Here is a 26,210-nt window from a genome sequence, read left to right as displayed (position 1 = left end):
CTGTTAACAATATATTTATTGACAATATGTTTAGCAAAAGTTTCGAAACAAAGATTTTTCAACACCTTAACAAAAAGTTCAAGACAACCGGGGGCGGAGCTTTTATGGGACCAATGAGCTTCAACTATTAAAAGATACAGTGTGTAGGAATTAATGGACCAATGAGCTTCAACTATGAAAAGAGCATGTTTATTATCGCTCTAAGAAAATAGCAAAAGTGCAAAACTGACTTTGAGATCCTCTATATGCATCTAAAGAAATTAGTGAAACAGTTAGCTCCAACTATGTAAATATCATGTTAAGCTAAAAATATGATATTGGCTTCTGAAACCGAAAGTCCCCATAGAGCACCAACTGCTCTCTCCTGAAGACGCGGAGAGGCGTAAACACACAATTGTGCAAGAGCCACCTGAAATGAGACGATAAAATAACAATAATAATAACAACAACAATAATAATAACCGCTTAATGCAAAAGATATTAACTATCAGACTACGTCCGAGAATATTAAAAAGAAATTATTTTGTTTTGCTAGTTTAACATTTATTATTTATGGATCAAAGTCATGTTGTAACGTAATAATAAGCTAACTCTTAGATGTCACATTCATCGAAAAGACTAAATGAATAATGTGTAGGATTTTGCATATGATGTTGATATACATCTGCAGTGTGTGATAAACCAAGGTACTAGAATTTTAAGTCAAAAGATTAAAAAAAAAGTCATACCAAGGCTTCAACACCGCCATGTAACGCAATCCGTTCTCGGTTTCTGGCATCATTCGATAAATGCCAAAATGCAGTAGCTGCTTCTTGCCTGGTACAAAACAAATTAATCAAGTTTAAGCAACAAGACATTATAAATAAACATATGTTTTGTTAACCATATAATAGAAAAACGACCTGACAGCATCATGTTGAGAAGGAATAAGTAGAATGAGTACATCAATAACTCCATCTTCTTGTCTGACCATAACATTGTTAGTGTTGCTATCACCATGACCCGTTAAATTAGCCAACGTCGCTTATTCCATAATAACCACAATATTAGATACGATATTTATTGACATTTCTTTGACTTTACCTACTAATATCCCTTAAATCGTTGAAGAACAACCACACCTTTCTACACATATATTAATCTATTTTAGACTTGTAACATTATATCACCAGTTTAGATGTTTAAAAAAGAAGTAATGGAAACAGCTACGGTTGTTAATTTTGCGAATGAACAAAGTGAGGTCGTTAATTTTGTGACTTAAACAAGTGTGGTTTTTTTTTTTAATTTTATGATAGGCCTTGACTATCCCCCCGAATCCATAAAAAGTAAGTCTTTCTCGTGTGAATGACTAGTTATAGTTAGGGCCGGTGTCACATGGAAAAGGAAGAGGAAAGATGAATCTGTTGAAGTGAATGGTCCTTGCCCCGATACTACCTCCATGCAATGAATTTGGTAAACTAGCGTATCTTCATTTCCTTCTTCTCGCCCTCTGATACGTCCACCTACGACCACTTGCTCGATTCCCATCAGGTTTGGAATCCTACCTATCTGATTTTCTTACTTAAGCGCCCTTTGTTCCAGGAGGTGAGGAACGAAGTAGCTCGACTGGATTTTTTTTATTTTTATTATTTTGCAATAACGACTTTCTAAAGTAGTTTGAATGACTTCAGATTTTACCTTTCTCATTTGAGATCCTTGAAACGCTATGAACGATCAACATGCTATAGTCTCCACCAGAATGATTAGATAAATCCATTTGTGATGTGAGATGAATGAATAACACCAAACCTACATTTAAAACTAACAAAACAAGCAGATAACTAAAAACCCTTAGAACTACACGACAAATAAGGAACAAAAAATATGTGACAAATTCTTCTTCATTTGTTTATAGATCTAAGCTAGAACATGCTTGTAGAAAATCAAAACTCCTATAAATGTATTTGGTAAGGAATTTCTTCATTTTGAAAACCGATCTGAGTTAGTACGCATATATGTTACATTAACACCAACAAAATCAAAGCATATACGTCTTTAAAGTTAGTTAAATAAAAAATTCCCAGATTGGTACTTTGAAAACAACCAATGATTTTTAAAAATGTAAAGTAAGATTATGAGGTAAATCAAATTAGATAAAATGAAAATAAAAGCTCTTACATTGGTACTGAATAAGAGATGTCGTCTTTATGGCCAGGGATGTCGATGGATGAGAGAAGAAAGGGTGCGGCGGTGATTATGATGGAAATGGAATTAGACTCGTTTAAATAGAAAGTGTGAAGTTACCCTAATCTGAATTTTACTATAATCACCCTCTGCATTTTAAGAGCTTTCAAAATGGACCCGGCTTTTACAAAAATATCATTTGATCTATCTTGATACAAATAAAGTTATCCTTTTACTAGTTTATTAGAATTTTTGGTCTTTAGTTATATTGCGAATTTCACTTTTGGTCTTCATAATAACAAATAACATAGTTGATCTTTTATGTTCATATATTGTGACAATTTATGTCTTTTCATTTAACGGACGTTAACTTTGTGTGTTAATTTTGGTCACGTGTCTTGCACATTAGGGCAAATCGGATTTTTTACCCTTTAAATGAAAAGAGTAAATTATGTATTTAGCCCATGTGGTTAACTCACTTTAACCTTATTATCTTAAAAAGGAATCTTTTGACATTTCAACCCCCAACGTCAATTTTTCTATACTTTTTGGCCCCTAGAAGTGATGTAGGCCCAAGTGTGGAAGAGCGGGCTATCTTGTATTTGGAGGCCCAAGATCGTGTAACAAAAGCGGCTTCACTAAAATTGCTCTAACTTGGGCTACGGGGGTCCGTTTTGGGCATGTCACTATCTAGAACCATAGAACAGATCAGGACATATATGCCACCGCTGCTTCTTGGCACCGGCTATTAGGTTTGGCGATCAAATAGGTTTTAGTGAAAAGAGAGGTTTGGGTCAACCCGACACGAAAAACAGGTTTAGGTCCACTAACACGACCCATTTAAAAACAGGTCAGGTTGGCTTGACCAGTATAAAAACGGGTTGACCCATTAGAAAAATATCTTTTATACTTTTGTTTTTGTTTTTTCCGTTTCTATTTTACATGGTTAGTTATAATCACAATTATTTTGACACATTATATTATTTATTTGTCACACACATACTCATCATTAAACATATTGTCGATAAGCTGCTTAAAACCTAACAACTCATTTATAAATTGTCAACTTATATGACTCATTTAAAAACATGGGTTAAACGGGTCGGGTTAGGGTTAACATCTTTGACCTGAATAATATGAGCCGTGTTTGGGTTGAACATTTTAACCCACCAACCCATCAACCTGACACGATTGACACCCCTAGGTTTCACCGTTAACTACCACCGTCGTTACTAGCACTCCAAAACTATGGTCATCGATCTCTTCCATCACCAGTCGGCCCTTTAATTGACCAAACCCACCACAGTTGTAGGCTCAAATTGGAAGGAAATAAAAGGAACACAACTACAACTACGTCAAAAAAGGCTTATGGTCACACAAAAAAAGTGTGACCATACACCTTTCGCCACCCTTTTTTTCCAGCTCAAGTGTGACCAAAGGTCGAGTCATCATAATCATCATACAGTCACATTCACGTTTAGTGGCTTTAGCAACTTAAAAGTGTGGCTAAAGGGTACCACTATTTTTTGCTAGAATCAAACATTATGTACAATAAATGTGGCTAAAGAGTTGCAACAGCCACATGAATTTATTGTAAGTGTGGTCCTTTCTATTATGTAGTCACATAAAAGTTTGTTTTAGCCACATTAATTTAAAAAAATGTAGCAAAAAGAGTTGTTGTAATCAAGCATTCCATCCATTAAGTGTGACTAAATGGTAGCACTAGCCACATGAACTCGCGGTAGGTGTGGTTGTTTTATTATTTAGTCACATGAGTTTACTATAAATGTGGCTAAAAACTATTTCTAGGCACACATAACAACTTTGTACTTTTAAATGTGACTATTGTCTAACATTTACTCACAAATAAAGTTTTGTAATTTTAAATGTCGCTATTGTTTAACCTTTTGTCACACATGTTTTGTAAAGCCACATGAAGTTATGTATATGGCTAACATTTTGTTACATATATTTTACTTTTCTGGTTATGTTTGCTATCTGTAGGTCCCTTTTCGCGGAGGATTACGAACCTAAACCTTGTTATACAAACCTACTAGCGAGTGCGGAATCCAAGCTAGCAAGCAAACCGAGTTAGTAGCAAGTAGAGAAACAAACACACAAGTTCACCGATTAACACAACTTGTATTAATGCAATGAGGGTTCGGTTACAAGCTCAATGTTTACAGAAATGTTCTATAAACTCTCAAAGTGTGTGTGTGAGTTCTGGACAGAATGCTCTCAAGAAGACTCTCTATCTCTCGGTATCTTTCTGTCTGTGTGTCTGTCTACTGAACTCAACACATTGCATGGGTATATATACCCAAACACAGCAGGTCTGCTCGAAGGATCCGATAGATGGTCCGAAGGATCATCTATCGATCACAACATGTTCGAAAGATGAGCATGGACCTCGAAGGATGATCCTTCGAGGTCTAACATTCGAAGCATATCTTTCGAGCACCTCGAAGGATCAAACAGTATCCTTCGAGAAGCTATCCTTCGATCAGAACATCTTTCAATATACAAACTGTTGTCCAAGTCAAACCGGAGGATGGTTGACTTGGTCAACTTACAACACAAATCAGGACATCGTTATATACAGACCGAATACAGACAAAGTACAGACACAAGTGCACCAACAAACTCCCCCTTGGCTGTAGCTTTGTCTTTATCTTCTATAGTTTTAGACTCGTCTTGAACTTCGACGGTCTTTGGTCTTCGAGTTATCAAAACTCTGATGTCCTCTCAAGTCTTCAATGTCGGAGGATCTTCAAAGTCTTCACGTCTTGAAAGCAGAGAGTGTATCAACAAACTACCCGTATCATGTAGGAAGTGTGTTGACAAACTCCCCCTTAACATAAGCTCCCCCTTGAGTTATGCTCGTGAAAAGACTTTATCTTTATGAAGTGAGATCCTTGTGGTGATGATGATGGCCAACGGCAACTCGATCATTTTCATCACTTGAGCGCCTTCTCGTCGTGTCTTCATTCCAGAGCTTGTCATCGACCATGTTCTCCTAGCCTTTAGAATCTGCACATGCAAGAAATCTAAACGCGTAATGAGAACAACTGCTTGGAATATAGTATAAACAAATGACATACGAATGACCATGTCACACACAAACACCGTCCGACAGTTTGAAAGTTTAATAAATTTGTCAATTTTAGCCTTTTAACTTTCAAACATGCAAATTTCGACCGTTTATGAAGATTTAGTCAATCCGGTTTTCGTTCAGGTTTCAGGCAACGAAGACTTGAGTTCCAACATCGTACGATCGAAAATAAAGTAGAAAGAAAATCTTTTTGGCTTTTATAAAGTTTATATTAAAACACACCTAAAATCTTTTTGGTATTTTTGAAATTAAAAGACAACAATTTAAAATCCTTTGAGTGTTATCAAACGACATCACCGCTAATGTCGTGCTGATATGCACCAAACGACGAAACTGTTTAGAAGAAATAATAAAAGCTAAGCAGTACATAAATATATACAGACATTCTTTTTGTGAGTTTCGAGGGTAAGAGAATCATATCAGTGTACGGTCATGCCAAAACACTCTTGTTGTTCAGTTAGTTAACATTAAGATAAGCATCCTATAACAATTATCGGTATTGTTGTCCACTTAAACTCAACTTATCAGATGTAATCATGGCGAGGGGATACGTTAAGGTATGATTTATACTTACCGACCGGTGTTCATCCACATCACGACACATTCCCGTATCAAGGTATGCACGAGAGTTCATCTTACCGGTGAGTATACCGATTATCATCTGTTTGACCGTATAAATTGTGAGATACTCACTTATTTTGATTTGAAAACAAGCCCTATGTGATATAATCACTTATTGATGAGAAACTTGATTTTCGTATGCATGAGGGCACAGGTGCAAGTCCGTGAACAGGTCAGTACTTCCGTACAGCAGAGAGACGAACTTGACACCCGGATAAATGTGATATTTTTATCACTTATTTGATTTGGACATGTGATTGTTTATCACTTATTGAGGTCGAATGCAGTATGCAATATGTACACGTATGTATAGTATCATGGAAGATCTTAGACTTAGTCTATTTATAGAAGCAACCATGATACCCAGATGATAAGCAGCATAAAGACCGAATATCTCAGAACCTCGGCAATCTATCAAACGAAATTTCGGTACTAAGACCATATGCCAATGAATGGTTCCCACCTGGTCTTCAGTCGATTAAGATTTATATCACCCTGCACACTTTAAAATGATTGTGAGCCTACCGATACATCTTATATAGAGCTGCTTATCGTTTTGCATTTAAGGTTTAAAGAGGTTAGGATAGACCACTGATGTACTATCACTTTCTCTTTTGCTCGCCAGGAAACTCATTTTTGTTTTTCTATTGTTTTTGTGTTTTTGAAATTTTTCGATGTTTTTGGATTTTCTGATTTTTGGATTTACTCCCCCTAAAATCAACAAACTAAGATAAATTTAAAACACACAAAGATATTTACAAAAATGATTTTCCGATGTTGATTTACTCTTGCTTGACCTTAATGCCATTTACCAATAATAAGAAGTCAAATCTAGATTTGTCAAAAGCTTTGGTAAATAAGTCGGCACGTTGGTCATCTGTGTGGACCTTAACAACATCGATTAGCCTTTTCTCAAAGCAATCACGTATGAAGTGATATTTGATTTCGATGTGTTTGGTCTTTGAATGCTGCACAGGATTTCTAGTGATATCTAAAGCAGGAGAATTATCAACGTAAATAGGAGTAGTTAGGAATTCAAAACCGTAGTCCCGCATTTGTTGTTGGATCCAAAGAACTTGGGAGCAACAACTTGAGGCAGCAATGTATTCAGCTTCGCATGTTGATGTAGCTACACACGTCTGCTTCTTGCACTGCCATGTGACTAGGCGATTTCCTAAGAACTGACATCCAGCCGTTGTGGATTTGCCGTCGATTTTGCATCCGCCAAAATCAGAATCACTGAAAGCTACCAATTCAAAGTTATTATCCCTAGGGTACCATAGACCGGTGTCAGGGTACGCCTTCAAATAACGAAAAATCCTTTTAACAGCAGCAAGATGTGAGGCCTTCGGGTTAACTTGATATCTAGCAAGCAGGCACGTTGGGTACATTATGTCTGGCCTTGATGCTGTGAGGTACATGAGAGATCCGATCATGGCGCGATAGATAGAAGGACTAACAGCTTCTCCCTTCAAGTCTGGAGTAATTCCGTGATTAGTTGGCAATGGGGTACCAATGGGCGTTGCATCAGACATCTGGAACCGGCTCAAGATGTCACCAACATATTTAGTCTGATGGATGAATATCCCAGACTCCGTTTGTTGTACTTGTAGGCCCAAGAAGAAGGTCATTTCCCCCATAGCACTCATCTCGAATTTATCCTGCATAATGCGCTCGAATTCCCTACACAAGACATCATTAGTAGAACCAAAAATAATGTCATCAACGTATACCTGTACCAGAAGAAGATCTCCATCTTGTTCCTTGATGAAAAGAGTACAGTCGATAAGACCTCTACGAAAACCGTTCTCCAGCAGATAGTGTGATAAGGTTGCATACCAAGCTCGTGGTGCTTGATGAAGACCATAAAGAGCTTTGTTGAGCAACCAAACCCGATCGGGATGGATAGGATCTTCAAAACCTGGAGGCTGTTCGACGTACACCTCTTCTTCAACCACACCGTGTAAAAATGCACTTTTCACGTCCATCTGATAGACCTTGAATCCTTTGAAGGACGCATAGGCTAGAAAGATTCGAATTGCTTCGAGACGTGCCACTGGTGCATAGACTTCGTTATAGTCGATCCCTTCAATCTGACGAAAACCTTGAACGACTAAACGAGCTTTGTTTTGGATAACAACTCCGCGGTCATCCTTTTTGCATTTGAAAACCCAACGGGTACCAATCTTCTTGTATCCAGCAGGTTTCTCTACGAGTTTCCAGACACCCAGCTTCTGGAATTGTTGCAGTTCTTCCTGCATTGCTTCAACCCAAGCATTATCTTTCAAGGCTTCTTTCCACGTTCTTGGTTCTTCCTGTGAGACATAACACGCGAAGGACCAATCGTTTTGTTGCCCGGATTCTCGAATAGCTGCATACAAGCCTGCATTGTTGTTGTTTCGCAACATGTTTCTTGTTTGTACGCCACTCTGCACATTTCCAATGATGTTTTGTTGAGGATGGGTATTATGAATCCTTGTTTCTGGATTATCTGGAACTGGAACATTTATACCCAGGTTGTTAAGATTAAGATCAACAACCAATTCAAGACCCGGAATTGACGAAGAGGATGATGCAGTAGTCTCAGCTGTTCTATGTGTATCCACTGGAGGAGTACCCTCTGAAGTACCATGAACTGCTGTTGTAGGAGCTTCTTGATCTGCATCTAGAAATTCATCATCCTCTGAAGATTCGTTCAATTCGTTTGCATCATGAAAATCCTCATTGTTGAGAGTATTATTGTTCACCGAAGAAGATGGTTCTTGATTAACAAGAATTGGACGAACCACCGGTGAAACTGTTGCATTGTCACTCTCGAAAAACATCCTAGCCGCAGCATTTTCTTCAACGGCTTCAACATTGATCGAATTGAAGAAGTCATCATACTCAAACATCCAAGGTTGACCCGGATTTTTGACTGGCAAGGTGTGCCTTTGTACTCTGACCTCAGACCATTCCTCGACCCTTTTAGTCTCTAGATTCCAGACTCGTAAGTTAGGGGTGGCATACCCAAGAAAGTATCCATCAATTGCTCTTGCCCCAAACTTTCCATTAGGATCGATGATTGTGCATGGAGCTCCAAATGGTTCTAGATAAGACAAATCTGGTTTCCGTTTTTGAAGAAGCTCAAAGCAGGTCTTGTTGTGTCTTTTGACTGTAAGGACTCTGTTCAATGTGTAACATGCAGAGGCCACAGCTTCAGTCCAGAATGGAATGGGCAACTGTGACTCTACCAACATTGTCCTAGCAGTCTCGATCAATGTGCGGTTCTTACGTTCAGCGACACCATTCTGTTGAGGAGTATAAGCTGCACTAAACTCATGAAGAATACCCTTTGAAGTGCAAAACTCCGCCATGGAATGATTCTTAAATTCAGTACCATTGTCGCTACGTATCCGCCTAACCTTCAACTTATACAAATTCTCAATCTGAATGATCAAGTTTTTGATAATGCCAAAGGTTTCACTCTTGTGTGCCATGAACGCAACCCATGAAAATCGTGAATAGTCATCAGTAATCACAAGGCAGTATTGGTCACCCCGAATACTCTTGTGCTTGACAGGACCGAACAAATCCATGTGCAAACGTTCAAGAGGAACTGCCACTGTGTTGATCTTCTTTGTAGGGTGCTTCTTCTTTGTTTGTTTTCCTTTCTGGCACGAAACACAGATGTCTTGAAGATGGAAATTTTTGAGGGGAACACCATTCACCAATTCATTTGAAACCAAATGATTCATTTTTCGTAAGTGAATGTGACCCATTCGTCTGTGCCAAGAGATAGTGTCTTTTTCTGTGGCTTTTGAAACGAAACAAGTTGCTTGTGCAGACGTAGTAATAGCCTGGCTCATGTCAAGGACGTACAAATCATTTATCCTTGGAGCCGACAAGAGAATCCATTCTTTTGGAATTTTGAAGCCGGGTTTCAGCACGTAACATCCATTAGCATCAAAGTGTACTGAAAATTTCTTGTCACAAATTTGAGAAACACTAAGAAGATTGTGATCAAGTTGTTGCACAAAATTGATCTTGTCAAAGCTGACAATCCCGTTAGATATCATTCCTTCACCTGTAATGTATCCACCTTTATCTCCAGCAAAAGCAACATAACCTCCTCTAATAGATTTAACGTCGTAGAGAAGCTTCATGTCGCCCGTCATGTGCCTGGATGCCCCACTATCAACAATCCAATGACTACTGATAGTTCCTCCTGAAGCACCCTGCACATGAACTCAAATGAATTAGTTGGAGATGGGGACCCAAGCCATTGTGGTCTTGGGTCTTCCATTTTCATCAATGACAATAACTTCTTGTCTTTGATGGTTGGTGAATTGTGATGGTCCCCCTGATTCAGTAACCGATTTAGGTTTCCATGTCTGTTTTGTTTTACCAGTATCTTTCTTTAAAGTTTTAACTTCTTGATTGTTTGAAATTGTAGAAGTTTCTGGTTTTACAGCAACAGATTGTTTTTGAACCGCATCGGTTTTAATTGCTTTTTCTATCTTTTTGACCTGTTGGCGTTTCTGTTTCTTTTCTCTTTCTTTTACAAGGCGGAGATCTTGTTTTGTGGAAACAGTTGGCTTACGGTCAGTTTTGCCACGGGGATCATCAACCTTTCCTTTTTGTTTATGAAGATATGGACAATTACGAATAATGTGTCCAATGGTTCCACACTCAAAACATGATCTTCGTTCAACAAACTCCGAAGAATCATGTGATCGTCTAGCCGATGATGTTGAACTTTGTGAACCCGAGGTACTAGGTTTTGAACTGCTTGGTTCATTTCTTTTCTCGACAATAGCTTTCTTGACAAAATCTAAGTTAGATTGATTTTCAAACTTTTCAATTTTGTCCGTTCCCGTCGATTTCACAAAGTTAACATTTTTCTTCTTCTTTTGATTCGGCTTCTTGTTAGCTTGAGCCGGTGTTTTACCTTTGGGTTTGGTGTGATTTTGCTGTGTTGTCACTGTTGGCAATTTCTTGTTGCCAAATTGCTTTCGGATTTCAGCTTTTGGAATAGGAGGACACTGTGTAACTGTAACTTTAGGTCCTGCCTTTCCCAAGAACTTACTCGTCGAATTCTCAAAGACTTTACAGATTAAGGATTGATTGACATTCTTAATGGGAAAATCTTTGTCTGAGTAAATTTTATCATCACCAACTAGAGTGTACAGCAAATTCACACTCTCCGGCTTTTCTGCAGATGAGAACTCAGTTGCAACAGTCTTAGCGGGTTGAACAGGGGGATCACATAGAATGTGATTCTCAAGAGGTATGTCCTCATTTTTGGCTACCGCATCAGACTTTGCTGGGACAGTATCGTCGGATTCATCATCAGACGAATCAGCATCCTCAATCACAACTGGAGGATCTTGATTCTGTTCAGCACTCACAAATGTATCTGCTGACACATCTGAATCTGAGGATACTTCCTTTTGGTATCCGAGTCCTGCAGCAAACTCCTTAACATCTAGAGGCACAGAAGGTTCAAAGAAAACCCTGTCCTCTTCATCAGGCATGGCGTCATAATTATGTCTCACTGGTGGTGGACACTTCTTGTAGCCTATGCATGTGACATCTCTCTTTTCCTTCTGAACGTCAATGATGTGATCTAACACATAGCTAGAACTCAAATAACTGTCTAGCTTGAGTTGGATCGCATCACTTTCGGTTTTCACACAAGCCATCTCTTTTTGCATACTCTCAAGGCGAGATATATACAAATTAATATCAGTTTGTTTTCTTGAAACCATTTTAGTCAGTTCAGTTTTATCCTTCTTTAATGTTTCAATTACTGACTTAAATTCTTTTTCATGGTTTTCATAAAACATGTTGGCTTCTGTGCATTTAGAGAGGTCCACAGTCAACTTCTGATTGTGGATGAATGTCACATCATATTTCTCTTGCAAAGCCTCATGCTTGCTTTGCAAGTCACACCAATCAGCACTTAAGGAACTATGTTTGTCTTGCAAGTCAAACAAACTAGCTTGTAAAGCATCATGTTTGGCTTGCAACTCAGACATGTTTCCTTCCAAATCAGCACACCTAACATGCAATCTATCACATTCATCACAGTTTATAGCAGTGGGTTCATCGACACATACCTGACTTGATGAACCGTCGACATTAGCCATAAAGGCTGAATGGAGAGAAGACGAAGAGTAAGCAGCCTGATCCACCAGAATAGATCTTCTTTGAGTTTCTGCTACAGCTTCCCCCAAGAGTTCATCAATGTCAATATCATCCGAAACATTAGATGTCTCACCCACATGATCATCACCAGAGTTGGATGATTCTTCATCAACACTCCTGCTGTATCCAGAGGAGTCTTCATCTTCAGACGATTCACCACCACTGGCAGAAGATTCTCTACCACTGGTGTGAACCAACTCTTTCACAATTTGAGCAAAACATGCTGTTTCATCAGGAGCATCACCACCCAACTGGATTGACCAGTCACAACCTTCATCCACCTAAACTGCAAGTGCTCGGTTGGTTTGGTTATTTGCAGGCACCAATGAACGCTCAGTGTTTCTGTTCTGATTCTGCTGGTTGCCTCGATTTCTGAAGGGATTTTGATTCCCGTGCTGTGCTGGCTTTGTACATTCCCTTTTAAAGTGGCCCCGTTCACCACAGTTGAAGCACTTAACAGCCTGCTTATCGAACCCATACTTGGTGTCTCGCTTACTTTCCAAGCTGGTTCTGCCAGTACTTTCCATCCAATCCTTTGCTCTTCTCACTGCACTCGCAAAGGCCCACTTGATATCCATCAAGTCCATCTCTTCCTTATCAATCTGCCTGTAGTCTTCTTGTGTCAGATTAATGTTGCCAATCTGACCTTCTATTAACCCACAGTACGCACTCACTACAGTGTTAAGCAGCTCCATGTGTTCCTTAGCTACTTCTACACTGATTTTAGAGAAGCTTGACGTGTCGAGCTGAACGGTACTAGACTTTGATTGTTGACCTGCAGCAGATGATGTTCCTCCATAACACGCATATTGTGGTTGTTGAGCAGGAGGAGGAGGAGGTGGTTGTATTGGATTTCCATACAGATCTGTGGTTGGAGGCGGCTTTACAGGAACTTGCACTGGATTGCCATACATATCCGTGCTTGTGACAAACGCCGTTTGAAGTGGAGCATGTGAACCGGCTTTTGCAGATGAAGTAGTGGAGGTGCCATAATACATCTCTGGATTCTGTGGCACTGCAACTCTCTTTGCCTTCAACGTTTCTTCCTGATCCTTGTTCTCCAGAAGCTGCACGAAATCGTTGATATTTGTAGTTTTCAACGTTCCGTTGTACTTCAAGATTTCCAGGAAGTTATTCCATTGAGGAGGCAATGCATCGGCAAACTTCTTTACCACCTCTGTTGGAGTCGTTGTGACTTCAAAGTTGGTCAGCTCAGTAAGTAGGTGATAGAAACGGCTTGTCATATCTCCCAAGGACTCCTTATCCATACATGTGAAGCCATCGAATTCTTTCTTCAGTAGATCTCGTCGTAGTTGACGTGTGGCTTCATTACCTACTCCTCTTGTCTTCAATGCATCCCACAGCTTCTTTGTAGTCTTGAAACTGACGAACTGATGATAAATATCCTTGCTCAGTGCTTGAGTGAGAATAGCGTATGCTTTCTTTTCTAAGTCATACGTCTTCTTTTGATCATCAGGAAGATCGGCAAATGTAGCTGTCGAAGAAGCAGCAACCTCGATAGTTTGATCGAATTCCGTAGTGAACCGCAACCACAACTCTGTATTTTGACCAAGAATGTATGTATGGAAACGATCAACCCATCCCGGATATTCATTAAGATGCATCAACTTTGGAGGCCTGTTCAAACTTCCGGTTTCACTTTCGCTTAGTAAAAGACTTTGAATACTCGGAGTTTGATTTGAAACAAACGCCCATTGACCAGCTGGAGTGGCATTTGTTTGTGAGGATGTAGATACCGGAGATTCGGCCCATGATGGAGATTGACTGGTATTCATGTATTTTCCACTGTCTGGAGCCGGATTTCCCCACCAACTTGGATTCATCTTTGACAAGAAAAATAAATTCTATGTCCAAGTCACGAAAGATGATGAGCACCCGAAAGATCACTCCAGTCGAAGGACCCTGGTCGAAGGATCTGAAATCACAGAAACTTGTTAACAACAAACTGACCACAATCGAAAGATCAACTATTGTTCGAAGGATCAACAGTACTCGAAAGATTACTGTTGAGTCTCGAACAATGATTTCGAAAGATTCAAGAGCTCGAAGGATTCTCCTTTGAAAGATCCTTATCTTTCGAGCTAAATCCCTATCTTTCGGACACTTGTCTTTCGATTAGATTCCTTTCTCGAAGGATATGATTCAAACTTCGAAGGATGGGTCGAAGGATAACAATCTTTCGAGCCTTCCTTGATCGACAGATGTCGAAGGATAGTCTTTCGATGTCGAAAGATATCTTTCGAGAGGTTCTGACACACACTGATCTGATGTGATAGGTTGGTGAAAAAGGTGATGGGTTGGTGAAGTACTTTCGGCAGAAAGGTATGTTCTGCACACAGATCTTCACCAACTTTTTGACTTTCAAAAACAATGCCCAAAAATGGCAAACCTTATCCACCAAGTCCGGTCACCGGAAACACACCGGAAATTGGCCGGAAAACACAAAGTTTCTTAAAAACCAATTTCCAAGTTACCCAACCCAACTTTAAACACTCCCGGTTAGTTTAGACACGTTTTTACTCAAAGAAAATGCAAGAAACCAAGTAAAAACAGGTGCAAAACCAAGTGTTTCAACACACCAAAACTTGTAAAAACCCGGTTTTAAACAAGGTAAAGAGCGAGGCTCTGATACCACTTGTAGGTCCCTTTTCGCGGAGGATTACGAACCTAAACCTTGTTATACAAACCTACTAGCGAGTGCGGAATCCAAGCTAGCAAGCAAACCGAGTTAGTAGCAAGTAGAGAAACAAACACACAAGTTCACCGATTAACACAACTTGTATTAATGCAATGAGGGTTCGGTTACAAGCTCAATGTTTACAGAAATGTTCTATAAACTCTCAAAGTGTGTGTGTGAGTTCTGGACAGAATGCTCTCAAGAAGACTCTCTATCTCTCGGTATCTTTCTGTCTGTGTGTCTGTCTACTGAACTCAACACATTGCATGGGTATATATACCCAAACACAGCAGGTCTGCTCGAAGGATCCGATAGATGGTCCGAAGGATCATCTATCGATCACAACATGTTCGAAAGATGAGCATGGACCTCGAAGGATGATCCTTCGAGGTCTAACATTCGAAGCATATCTTTCGAGCACCTCGAAGGATCAAACAGTATCCTTCGAGAAGCTATCCTTCGATCAGAACATCTTTCAATATACAAACTGTTGTCCAAGTCAAACCGGAGGATGGTTGACTTGGTCAACTTACAACACAAATCAGGACATCGTTACATACAGACCGAATACAGACAAAGTACAGACACAAGTGCACCAACACTATCATCCCGTCACATAAAAAAATAAAGTAATGATAATGTGGATAATGATTATGTAGGAACGGGATTAGGAGAAAACGGCAAAAAGTGTGAGAACGGTGAGAACGCATCCTGGCCCAACAACACGTGGTGCGAGACATGATCAGGGTCCGAGGGGTTTTTTTGTCTTTTTAGTATTCTTCTCCTTTCCCGATTTTCGTGTTTGACATGCTGCTTTATTTTTTGCGTGCAAGATAGTTTTGGCGTTATCTAAAATCATTAATTACTTGGTGTTTTACTATTTTACTCAGATTTCTTCTCGTTGAATTAATTCTTTTTGTGTCACATAGTTAATTTTTTTGGCGTTATGGGTCTTTTTGTTAGTAATTGATTAGCATAGATTAATATTTTATAAGATTACAATAGTACGGAATCAAAATAAACTAATAGTCTTCCATGGGTGGGATTACATTAGATATGTACCCATCGCTTTGTTCATCACTTTCTTCATATTCATCATCATCAAATTTTAGATTTAGCTCTTCTCTTCTTTGTTGCAGCCTATTCTTGAATATCACTGCATCCTTGGATTTTGGATCGTTTAAAGGTGCTGAATCACAGAGTTGTTCAATGATAGATAGCAACCCTGTCTTCAACATTTCTTCCATTCGTAGTGAATATTGCACCCCGTTTTTATAAGTTACTTCAAGCGTTCCTTCTTCCCCATGCATCACCCAACTGCTAAGTTTTGGCAGAGGAGTATCGTCAATATCATCATCATCTTCATCATCTTTTGTCTGAAATTTTATATCCAGTCTTTTTATTACAGTTTGGGTTCTTTCACAACCATTGGCCATTGGAACCCCAGGGGCCAGGATATCCCTCTGAATCCCTTCATTCATTCCAAGCACGGCTTTGATTGTCCTTACTTTACCCTTCTCTTATCAGAGAACTTTATGATGAATCGTTTCTCTTTCCTTTCAAACCTCCGTACAATAACCTTAGCCATTTTTAAAGTTTTTGGTGTTTTGGACAATAAGTGGCGTTTAGTCAATGTTTTTGGCGTGTTTGAGCTTGTGTTCTCATGGTCTTCTCTTATATTGACCATTTTTCCCGTGCATGACAGGTAATTATGTCGTTTTGAAAAAGATAAATAAATTTAATTCCCCAAGTATTTTGCTTTCAATATAATAAATGTTAGTAATTATGTTTTCCGTCATTTCATTTTACTGTTTTTTAGTTACCGTGTTTTGTTTTTCAGACTCAACTATTTTTATGGTGTAACACGTCTAATCTTGACGGCTGTAATTATGGCGTTTTGTTTTCCAATGGCGGTTAGATAACGATTGGACTTTTTTTGTTTTATATTCTTTGCACATTGTTTCACGCTTTTTTTTATAATGGCATCATGGCGTTTTACAAGTATTTGCTCATTTTGGCGTTTTATTATATATTTCATTATAGTATTAATGTACTTTTGTTGTTTATTAACTGAAATTAGAAAACAAACAACAGATAAAGAAAATTAAAAAGAAAACAAAGTAGAAGCAATTTATGATTTAAATCTTCAGTGTCATCAGTCTCTTTCATCTTTTGAAACTACAAGAACTGTGACAAATAAATGGCGTTTTGGGTTTGGCGTGGTTTATTTTCTTTGTTCAGGTGTTGAAGTGTATTTGTGGATGTTGGAGATATAGAACAACCCTTTGTGGGTGGATGCTATCTGCCTGTCGTCTTCCTTATAATCATCAAGGCCAAAGTAGCATTTAAACTGGTATAGGTCTCTTCTAATCATCTAAACCCTATTCAAGAACAAAGATGACAGAATGACATACGGGTCAGTCCCTCTTTTTTGAATTTTGTCCATCTCATGCAGCAAAACCTTAGTACACTCATGTAACAAATCATTAAGCGAAACTTCATGCAGAACATTACTAATTATCAAAGAAAAGATGTTTGCCATCGTTGTATATTTTGGCGTTTTACATTGAGTTGTATTTTTTTTTAGGAACCACTATGTTTTTTGTGTGTTTTTTTGGTGTGATAAACGAAAGGTGGTGAGACGTTTCTATTTAAAGAATTTTTTTGGCGTGTAGTTTAGGCGGGATATTATTTTTATAACAAAAAATGTAATTAACATTTATCCGGATGTAAGGTTTGGCGATATATATATTATGGCGTTTCATATTTTGTGGCGTTTTTGTAGCAGAGAGCATAAATAAAAACACAGGAAAAAGTACGCAGTGATAAAATTGGCGTTTTGTATTTATTTGGCGTTTTATTTTTCCATGGCGTTTTATGTGAGAAATGATGTTTTACCTTTTTTACCCTTAATGAAGCGCGTTCACGTAATAAAATTGATGTTATTTACGAAAACGCCATCACGCCAATCTAGTCCATAGATTGTTTTGATCGGATAATCCATAAGCATTCTCACCGTTCTCACACTTTCTACCGTTTTCTCTAAATCTTGACCCTCATTATGTAAAGCCGCATGGAACTTTATAATTTTAGGTGTGTCTATTATCTAACCTTTGGTCACACATGTTCATTTTGCTCATTACGTATGCTATTATTCTGTCACATAGAAAGGATAAAATAAGGATGGTGTGGCTAAAAGATATATAAAGCCACATGAATTTATTTTTTATTTTTAAGTCTGGCTATTGTATAACATTTAGTCACACATAACTTTTTTTGCCATGACGTTTGGTATCATTCAGTCACACAAACAAGAAACAAAGTGATTATGATGTGGCTAATGGTTATATAGAACCACACAAAATTTTGTAATATTAAGTGTGACTATTGTCTCACCTTCAATCACTCGTAACTTTTTTCCCATGACGTTCACTGTCATTTCGTTACACAAACAAAAAACAAAGTGACAGTAGCGTGACTATTATTTAACCTTTGGTCACACATATTTATTATGGTTTTATGTGGCCATTTTCATGTAATTATTTTTTTTATTTTCAATTTTTTTGTAAAATAAAAACTGAAGTAAACATGAGATATTCTAGAAACCAGATGATATTAACAATAATATCCTAAACTCCATACATAAGTTTTCAATTTAAATACTAACTAAAGAGAAACTTCTAATCAAAACCTATCTATAAAAGTTTGAAAGGGAAACAAATGTACACAGACACTAAGAGCTATTTCTAGGTTGTTTTCTTCGAGCCCATATACTCACTGCTTGAATACGAGCAGCTGTCCATATATTCACTGCTTGAATACGAGCAACACTGATGCCTTTGCTTCTTCACACTTCTTTTTCTCTTCTTCCTTCTGTGCAGCAGCCATTTCCCTTTGCCTCTTCAGCTCACTAGTTATTAAAAATGATCCATTGGAGCATGCAAATATAAGTTCAGCTCAGTAGAAATTAAACATGATCCATTTGAGGATGCTAATATAAGAACAAGTGTATGAAGTTGGATAAATAACTTACTCTAGTCTAGCCCCTTCATCTAAGGCGCTGGCCACGCTAGAACCTTTTCTTGGCCTACAAGCCACCAGCTCCACCTCAAAGATAAGAGTTGCACTGCACATTATGAAGTCCATCAATAACAATATAGTCAACTGTGCTAATAATCAAAACTAGCTACCTATGGTTAACATGGAATAACAACTGCAAAATATTAGACACATAACCAATCTGAAAATTGAGCTTGAACTCGGCTTGGTTCAGTTTTTAAGTTAGAAGTTAACATAGCAGAAGTGATTCTTATTGGCAGCAACTCAACAAACATAAATTGTACCAAAAAAAACGCAAGTTAGATAATGTTATATCATAACCCCAAGATGGGGATCCCTTCCTCTCTATCACATCACTTGCATCCTTCAGCTCCTTAAAGACAGGCAAAGGTCTCGGGCGGGCTCCATTTTCACCGCTGCAAAATTAAGATCCAACGCATATGATTAGAATCCGTTTTACAATTTTCATATGCTAAAACCATAACAATCATGAGGGCAGTTTGATTTAGTCATCTTTGCCATTCTAATTGCAATTACAAGTGATGAATTGATTCTGGGCTGACTAGCCATTTTAAGAGGAATTGCAGTGCGACACATGGCACAAGTACGCTTCCCCTGACCAACCCATTTCTCAAAGCACTTCAAGCAGAAGTTGTGACCATAGGGCGTCTGCAAGGGATCCCAATATTTCTCTTCAGACTCACGCAAAAATTAACATAGGCCAGATCTGCTAAAGCCCATGCATTATGATGTACCGGGTCATAGGTTAAACATGGTGTCTATTGACGAAGCGGTTGGAGATCCAAACATCACGCCGCTTGGTATATGTATATATGTATTGTGTCGAACAAACTTGAAGATCTGAATGATCATCATCGACCTGTTTGTGTTAATCTTGTTTGTTTTATTTCATCCACTTTCAAAATCTTCTGGTTTATACTTTCGGTTGTTAGTTTGTTTGTTAACTTGGACATGAAACCATTGCATCGTCGTAATAAAGACTAATAGCATTGACAACATCTTTGTGAAACATATTGATTTCTAATGCTTGATAATGTTGGAAAAAACTTACTTGATTTGTTCGAACTGTTATTCTTCTCTGTTTGCGCAACCACAAAGAAATTCAAATCAAAACTTGGATGTACTTTGAATCATGTTATCACTTTCAGATTAAACCTTTTCATCGCACTAATCAAGGATTCAATCGGATAATATTAAGTATTCAAGAACGAATTGGATTTGTGTTGAGGTGTACCCGTACTTTCTTGTATGTGGACCAAAATCCCCTATATTTATCGATTTATATATTTTTTTTTTCTTTAAACCAATACCATCTAATCCAGACCCAATTTAATATTAATCCATTAAACCCAATTTATTAATAAATAAGCCCAAATAGAATTGGTTTTATGTTAATAGGCCCAAGATAAAAACGGGTTGACCCATTAGAAAAAAATCTTTTATATTTTTGTTTTTGTTTTTTCCGTTTCTATTTTACATGGTTAGTTATAATCATGTTTATTTTGACACATTGTATTATTTATTTGTTACACTCCTACTCATCATTAAGCATATTGTCGATAAGCTGCTTAAAACCAAACAACTCAATTGTTAATTGTCAACTTATATGACTCATTTACAAATATGGGTTAAAGGGGTCGGTTCGGGTTGACCCGAATTTATATGGGTCGGGTTAGGTTAACATCATTGACCCGAATAATATGAGTCGGGTTTGGGTTGAACATTTCAACCCACCAAGCCATCAACCCGACACCATTGACACCCCTAGGTTTCACCATTAACTACCTCCGCCTTACTAACACTCAAAAACTATGGTCGTCGATCTCTTCCATCACCAATCAGCCCTTTAATTGACCTAACCCACCACGGTTGTGGGCTCATATTGGAAGGAAATGAAAAAGGAACACAACTACAGATGAGAAAACAAACTGTTTGGAGCGTTAAAGGGAGAAATAAACATCCATTGATTCAATACTAGAAAGAAGCCTCTTACAGAATTCTTATTGAACTATCATGTTTTTAAGGATTTAGGGAACATAGCAATATTAAGAAAAGAGAGCATGAAGTTTTACAAATTAAATTCTACAAAGAGCCTCTTAGAGTATTATGAAACTCATTTGATTTTCTTGCTATTGGTGACCTTAATGTATGTATTTAGTAATTAGGAAACAATATCAAGTGTGTGTCTACCTGACTCTACAACAATAACTAGAGTCCTTTGGGTTGTTTTCCTAACATAAGATAAGTACACATAATAGGCTAAACACTTTACCAAAATATTAAAACAAACATAAAATGTGAATCAATTTCTATTTTATTTTATTATACAAAACAAATGTACATGACTAAAGGCTATAGGTGATAATATATATATACACACACACACACACATAGTGAAGTATAAAATACAATATCTCTTAACGTACGTACGATATTGTGAAATCGCACGTTATAAAAAAGCATGTTCGAAATCGCATGTTGGTATTTTTGATGAAATCGCATGTTGGTTTTTTATAGCAATTTCGCATGTTGGTAAATATGATGAAGTCGCATGTTAGGTATATAAAGCAATTTCGCATGTTGGTTTTTCAGCACAAATCGTATGTTCAAAAGTGAATTCGCACCAGGTCGGACGGCTGAGATTATCGCGTAAATATTGTACGACAAGGGCCATTGTACGTTAACCTAACCCAATATATATATATATATATATATATATATATATATATATATATATATACCATAATTAGCCATGACCCGTTAATTATTAGCCAACGTCGCTTATACCATAATAACCACAATATTCGATACGATATTTATTGACATTTCTTTGACTTTACCCACTAATATCCCTTAAATCGTTGAAGTACAACCACACCTTTCTACACATATATTAATCTATTTTAGACTTGTAACATTATATCACCAGTTTAGAAGCTTTAAAAAAGAAGTAATGGAAACAGCTATGGTTGTTAATTTTGCGAATGAACAAAGTGAGGTCGTTAATTTTGTGACTTAAACAAGTGTGGTTTTTTTTAATTTTATGATTGGCCTTGATTATCCCGTATTTTTATTTATTTATTTATTTTTTGCAATAACGACTTTCTAAAGTAGTTTGAATGACTTCAGACTTTACCTTTCTCATTTGAGATCCTTGAAACGCTATGAACGATCAACATGCTATTGTCTCCACCAAAATGATTAGACAAATCCATTTGTGATGTGAGATGAATGAATAACACCAAACCTAACATTTAAAACTAACAAAACAAGCAGAAAACAAAAAACCCTTAGAACTACACGACAAATAAGGAACAAAAATATGTGACAAATTATTCTTCATTTGTTTATAGATCTAAGCTAGAACATGCTTGTAGGAAATCAAAACTCCTATAAATGTATTTGGTAAGGAATTTCTTCATTTTGAAAACCGATCTGAGTTAGTACGCATATATGTTACATTAACACCAACAAAATCAAAGCATATACGTCTTTAAAATTAGTTAAATAAAAAATTCCCAGATTGGTACTTTGAAAACAGGCAATGATTTTTAAAAATGTAAAGTAAGATTATGAGGTAAATCAAATTAGATAAAATGAAAATAAAAGCTCTTACATTGGTACTGAATAAGAGATGTCGTCTTTATGGCCAGGGATGTCGATGGATGAGAGAAGAAAGTGTGCGGCGATGATTATGATGGAAATGGAATTAGATTGGTACTAAATAGAAAGTGTGAGGTTACCCTAATCCGAATTTTACTATAATCACCCTCTACATTTTAAGAGCTTTCAAAATGGACCCGGCTATTACAAAAATATCATTTGATTTATCTTGATACAAATAAAGTTATCCTTTTACTAGTTTATTAGAATTTTTGGTCTTTAGGTATATTGCGAATTTCACTTTTGGTCTTCATAATAACAAATAACATAGTTGATCCTTAATGTTCATATATTGTGACAGTTTATGTCTTTTCATTTAACGGACGTTAACTTTGTGTGTTAATTCTGGTCACGTGTCTTGCACATTAGAGCAAATCGGATTTTTTACTCTTTAAATGAAAAGAGTAAATTATGTTTTTAGCCCATGTGGTTAACTCACTTTAACCTTATTATCTTAAAAAGGAATCTTTTGACATTTCAACCCTCAACGTCAATTTTTCTATCCTTTTTGGCCCCTAGAAGTGATGCGGGCCCAAGTGTGGAAGAGCGGGCTATCTTGTATTTGGAGGCCCAAGATCGTGTAACAAAAGGAGCTTCACTAAAACGGCTCTAACTTGGGCTACGGGGGTCCGTTTTGGGCGTGCGACCAGGCGAAACGAACGTGAGAACGAGCTCCATCTTGCAGCAAATGCTTATGGCGGTTTGGGTCATCGCCCGGGCCAAAAAACGCATATTTCTATTAGTTATTTACGTTTTTATGTTTTTTGAAGTGTTTTGGGCATTTTGTTTTTGGGCTTGTGTTTGGCCCATTGTTTTTTTAGGCCCATTTCGAATTTATGTTCCTATTTATATGTTTCTCTAGTAATTGGAAAAGGTAGACTTGAATTTTGACATAACTCATTTTTCACATCAAATTTTGTGCCCTTTGGGTGGAATCTTGGGGGTTGGGGAAGAACTACACGGGTATTCGCAGAATCAACGTGTTTGATCTTCATTTTCGTAACACACGCGTAACACACGCTGCATCAAGAAGTAACTTCATTATCATCATCAAAACTACTATCGGGAGTCTCGCTGGAAGCAGTCTCTCTATTCCTATTGGGTAGAGGTAAGGTTGTTTACATCTTACACTCCTCAAACCCTACTCTAGCTTTGTTATGGGTGGGATTTACCGAGTATGATGATGATGATGATTGTTATTATTATTATTATTATTATTATTATTATTATTATTATTATTATTATTATTATTATTATTATTATTATTATTATTATTATTATTATTATTATTATTATTATTATTATTATTATTATTATTATTATTACTAGCGGTAAGACCCGTGTGCAAACACGGGTGGTTTCTTAGAAAACCATGCATACCACATTTCATTAAATGACGAATGATTATACATTTTTTGATTGTTATTCAATAAGCAGCTGCTTCTTGAATACTCAGTAAGAAATCACCCGTGTTTGCACACGGGTCTTAACAACACTGCCCCACCCTACACATTCTCTCCCTTTTCATTATTCTTGTTGGACCAGTTCCGTGACCCTAAACACTCAGTAAAGGCAGTTCATCATCATTTACTAAGGCGGAATCAAAGTAAACAACGTCACACAGCTTGTTCTCTTTAACTTTCTTTCTATTACTGCTTTTCCGAGCTTTTACAATGATTCTGACAAGATTTTGGCAGCAAGCAATTCGACTCTTACACAATGACCTGATTCCGCTCGAATCGTTACAAATGAACTCATCACACACCTATTTATAGCACTCCTGATTCCGCTGGAACTGACATGACAATCCCAAGCGAAATCTGGTTTCGCTTGAACTGTCCAAGCGGAATGTAAGATCGTGTGTCGACCGGAACAAGTCATTCAGAGGAGTTTTCGTCAATTACAGGTGCGGAAAACAAGTAATCAACGTAGGAACAGCTAGCAAATCACTTTAAACACCTATTTGCGTTGATATTTAACAGTTTACAGACTAATCTCGATCCGGCAGCACTTCGGTACGAGTTTTCACCAAATGTTACAAATGATTCGCTCTAGAGGACTATTTATATGAGTACTAGGTCCGCTCCAATGGACATGTCCGTAAAAGCGGACCTCCATTGGACATATGAGTGGACCTACCTTCATGACATAAAAGCGAACCTGTTATGTCCATATGAGCGAATCTACTCTCAAACTCACATAAACTCTCTTGTTTTCTCGTAATACGTGCCCTGATCTAACACTCTAAGTATATGACTCGATCCCAGACAAAGTCAACAGATGAAATGCACCAACAGACTCCCCCTCAGATGTTGACGGAGTCGTCCATCGAGTCTCCACATGGTAGAATCTTCTCGTCTTCAGTCTTGATCAGTCACTAGACTTCTCTCTCTCTATCTTCATCTCTTTCTCTTGTATCATCAACAGACTCCCCTTCACTATGATGTTGACATTTTTTTTAATCTATCAACTCCAACATATGCTCCCCCACAAATGTTGACTTTCCTGCATAAACACTCAATCACAAACATAAGTTTTAAGATAAACGTTTAAGCATAAGATCATCACTTATCACAAACCAATCAATCAATCATAGACTGACACAACTGTACAAAACATTGACAACCAATATCGAATCACTTCAATTCGCCATTCACCAGCGCATAAACAATCAGAACTCCCCCTATCAACAAATTATTTTCCCATTTAGATTTCAAAACACTTAAGTTTGTTTTAATCAAAATGGTTTTTCCGGAAAATAAGTTTGATTGATTTTACCACTTGTAGGTTACCACTTGTAGGCAAACAAATGTTCGGGGTTATGGTTCATCATCTTGTCTTTCAGCCATATATAGGAAAATACAAGTACAATTTAATGTCCTTGATTTACCATTTGCAGTTCAGAAACCTCTGTACCACTTGTAAAACATAAACTCATCAAATACCACTTGTAGGAAATACACAAACAAACCTTTTTACCGTTTGTATGATTGACGTTACGAATATAATTTGAGAAAGATGCCGATTCATGCTCCACGCTTACCAACCTGGGAGCTCCGGCAAGTCCTGAGACTTATTGTTCATAATATGTACCATCCCAGTTACAAACCAGGGATGGTTCAACCTTTTCTTTCCTTGTTTTCTTCTCATAAAATTCCTTAACCCCTTTGACTTTTCGATCAATCATCTTGCCAAAGATGTGTTTTACCTTGGGGTTAAAGACCTTCTCGGCATCAAATTCCTGTTCATCATTATAAAATTGGTTAGAAATTTCAATTTTACCAATTTTCTTTTTATAATTCTCAGCCCGAAGTAGTGGAAACTCCTCATCATTTACAATCGGAACTGATTTTTCATCTTTTTCATCAGCTTCACATTTTGAAACAACTTGTGGCTCAACTGACTTTGTGGAATCAGTTTCATCGCCTGAATATAGCTCCTCTGATTTTGACCTATCAGAATCATTGCTAGAGCTTTCATCAACCTTCTTAACAACCCATTAACCTTCTTAACAACCCATTTCTGGTTGTTAGATTTTGCTCTCTTCTTGTAAAACTTGTTCGAACTTTCACCAATTTCAAAAATAGAATTTTTAAACAATTTGGTTCGATCAATTAGTGGTTCAAACTCAACCACTTGCTCTTTGAGTTTACAAGACACTCCCTGTTTTGATTGTATTGCCTT

General features: G+C 37.5%; 1 long non-coding RNA gene across 2 annotated transcripts in view; it reads right to left on the bottom strand.

Moving 5' to 3' along the window:
- Positions 1 to 316: 316 nt before the first annotated feature.
- The window catches only part of LOC118487545, an 83,397-nt gene continuing 57,503 nt past the window's right edge, over positions 317 to 26,210 (bottom strand). Inside the window, exons 1-3 of one of the 2 annotated variants that reach the window (XR_004881879.1) lie at positions 903 to 921; positions 729 to 816; positions 317 to 364 (exon numbers count right to left, since the gene is read on the bottom strand). This is a non-coding gene — a long non-coding RNA (uncharacterized LOC118487545). Of the gene's footprint in view, positions 365 to 728; positions 817 to 902; positions 922 to 26,210 lie in introns of those variants that run through there. The other variant, XR_004881880.1, reaches the window with a different exon arrangement.

The sequence above is a fragment of the Helianthus annuus genome, chromosome 2 (genome assembly GCF_002127325.2).
Source record: "Helianthus annuus cultivar XRQ/B chromosome 2, HanXRQr2.0-SUNRISE, whole genome shotgun sequence".
Classification (NCBI taxonomy): Eukaryota; Viridiplantae; Streptophyta; class Magnoliopsida; order Asterales; family Asteraceae; genus Helianthus; species Helianthus annuus.
The sequence above is the reverse complement of the archived record's forward strand: the minus strand, read 5'-3'. Positions and strand labels throughout refer to the sequence as shown.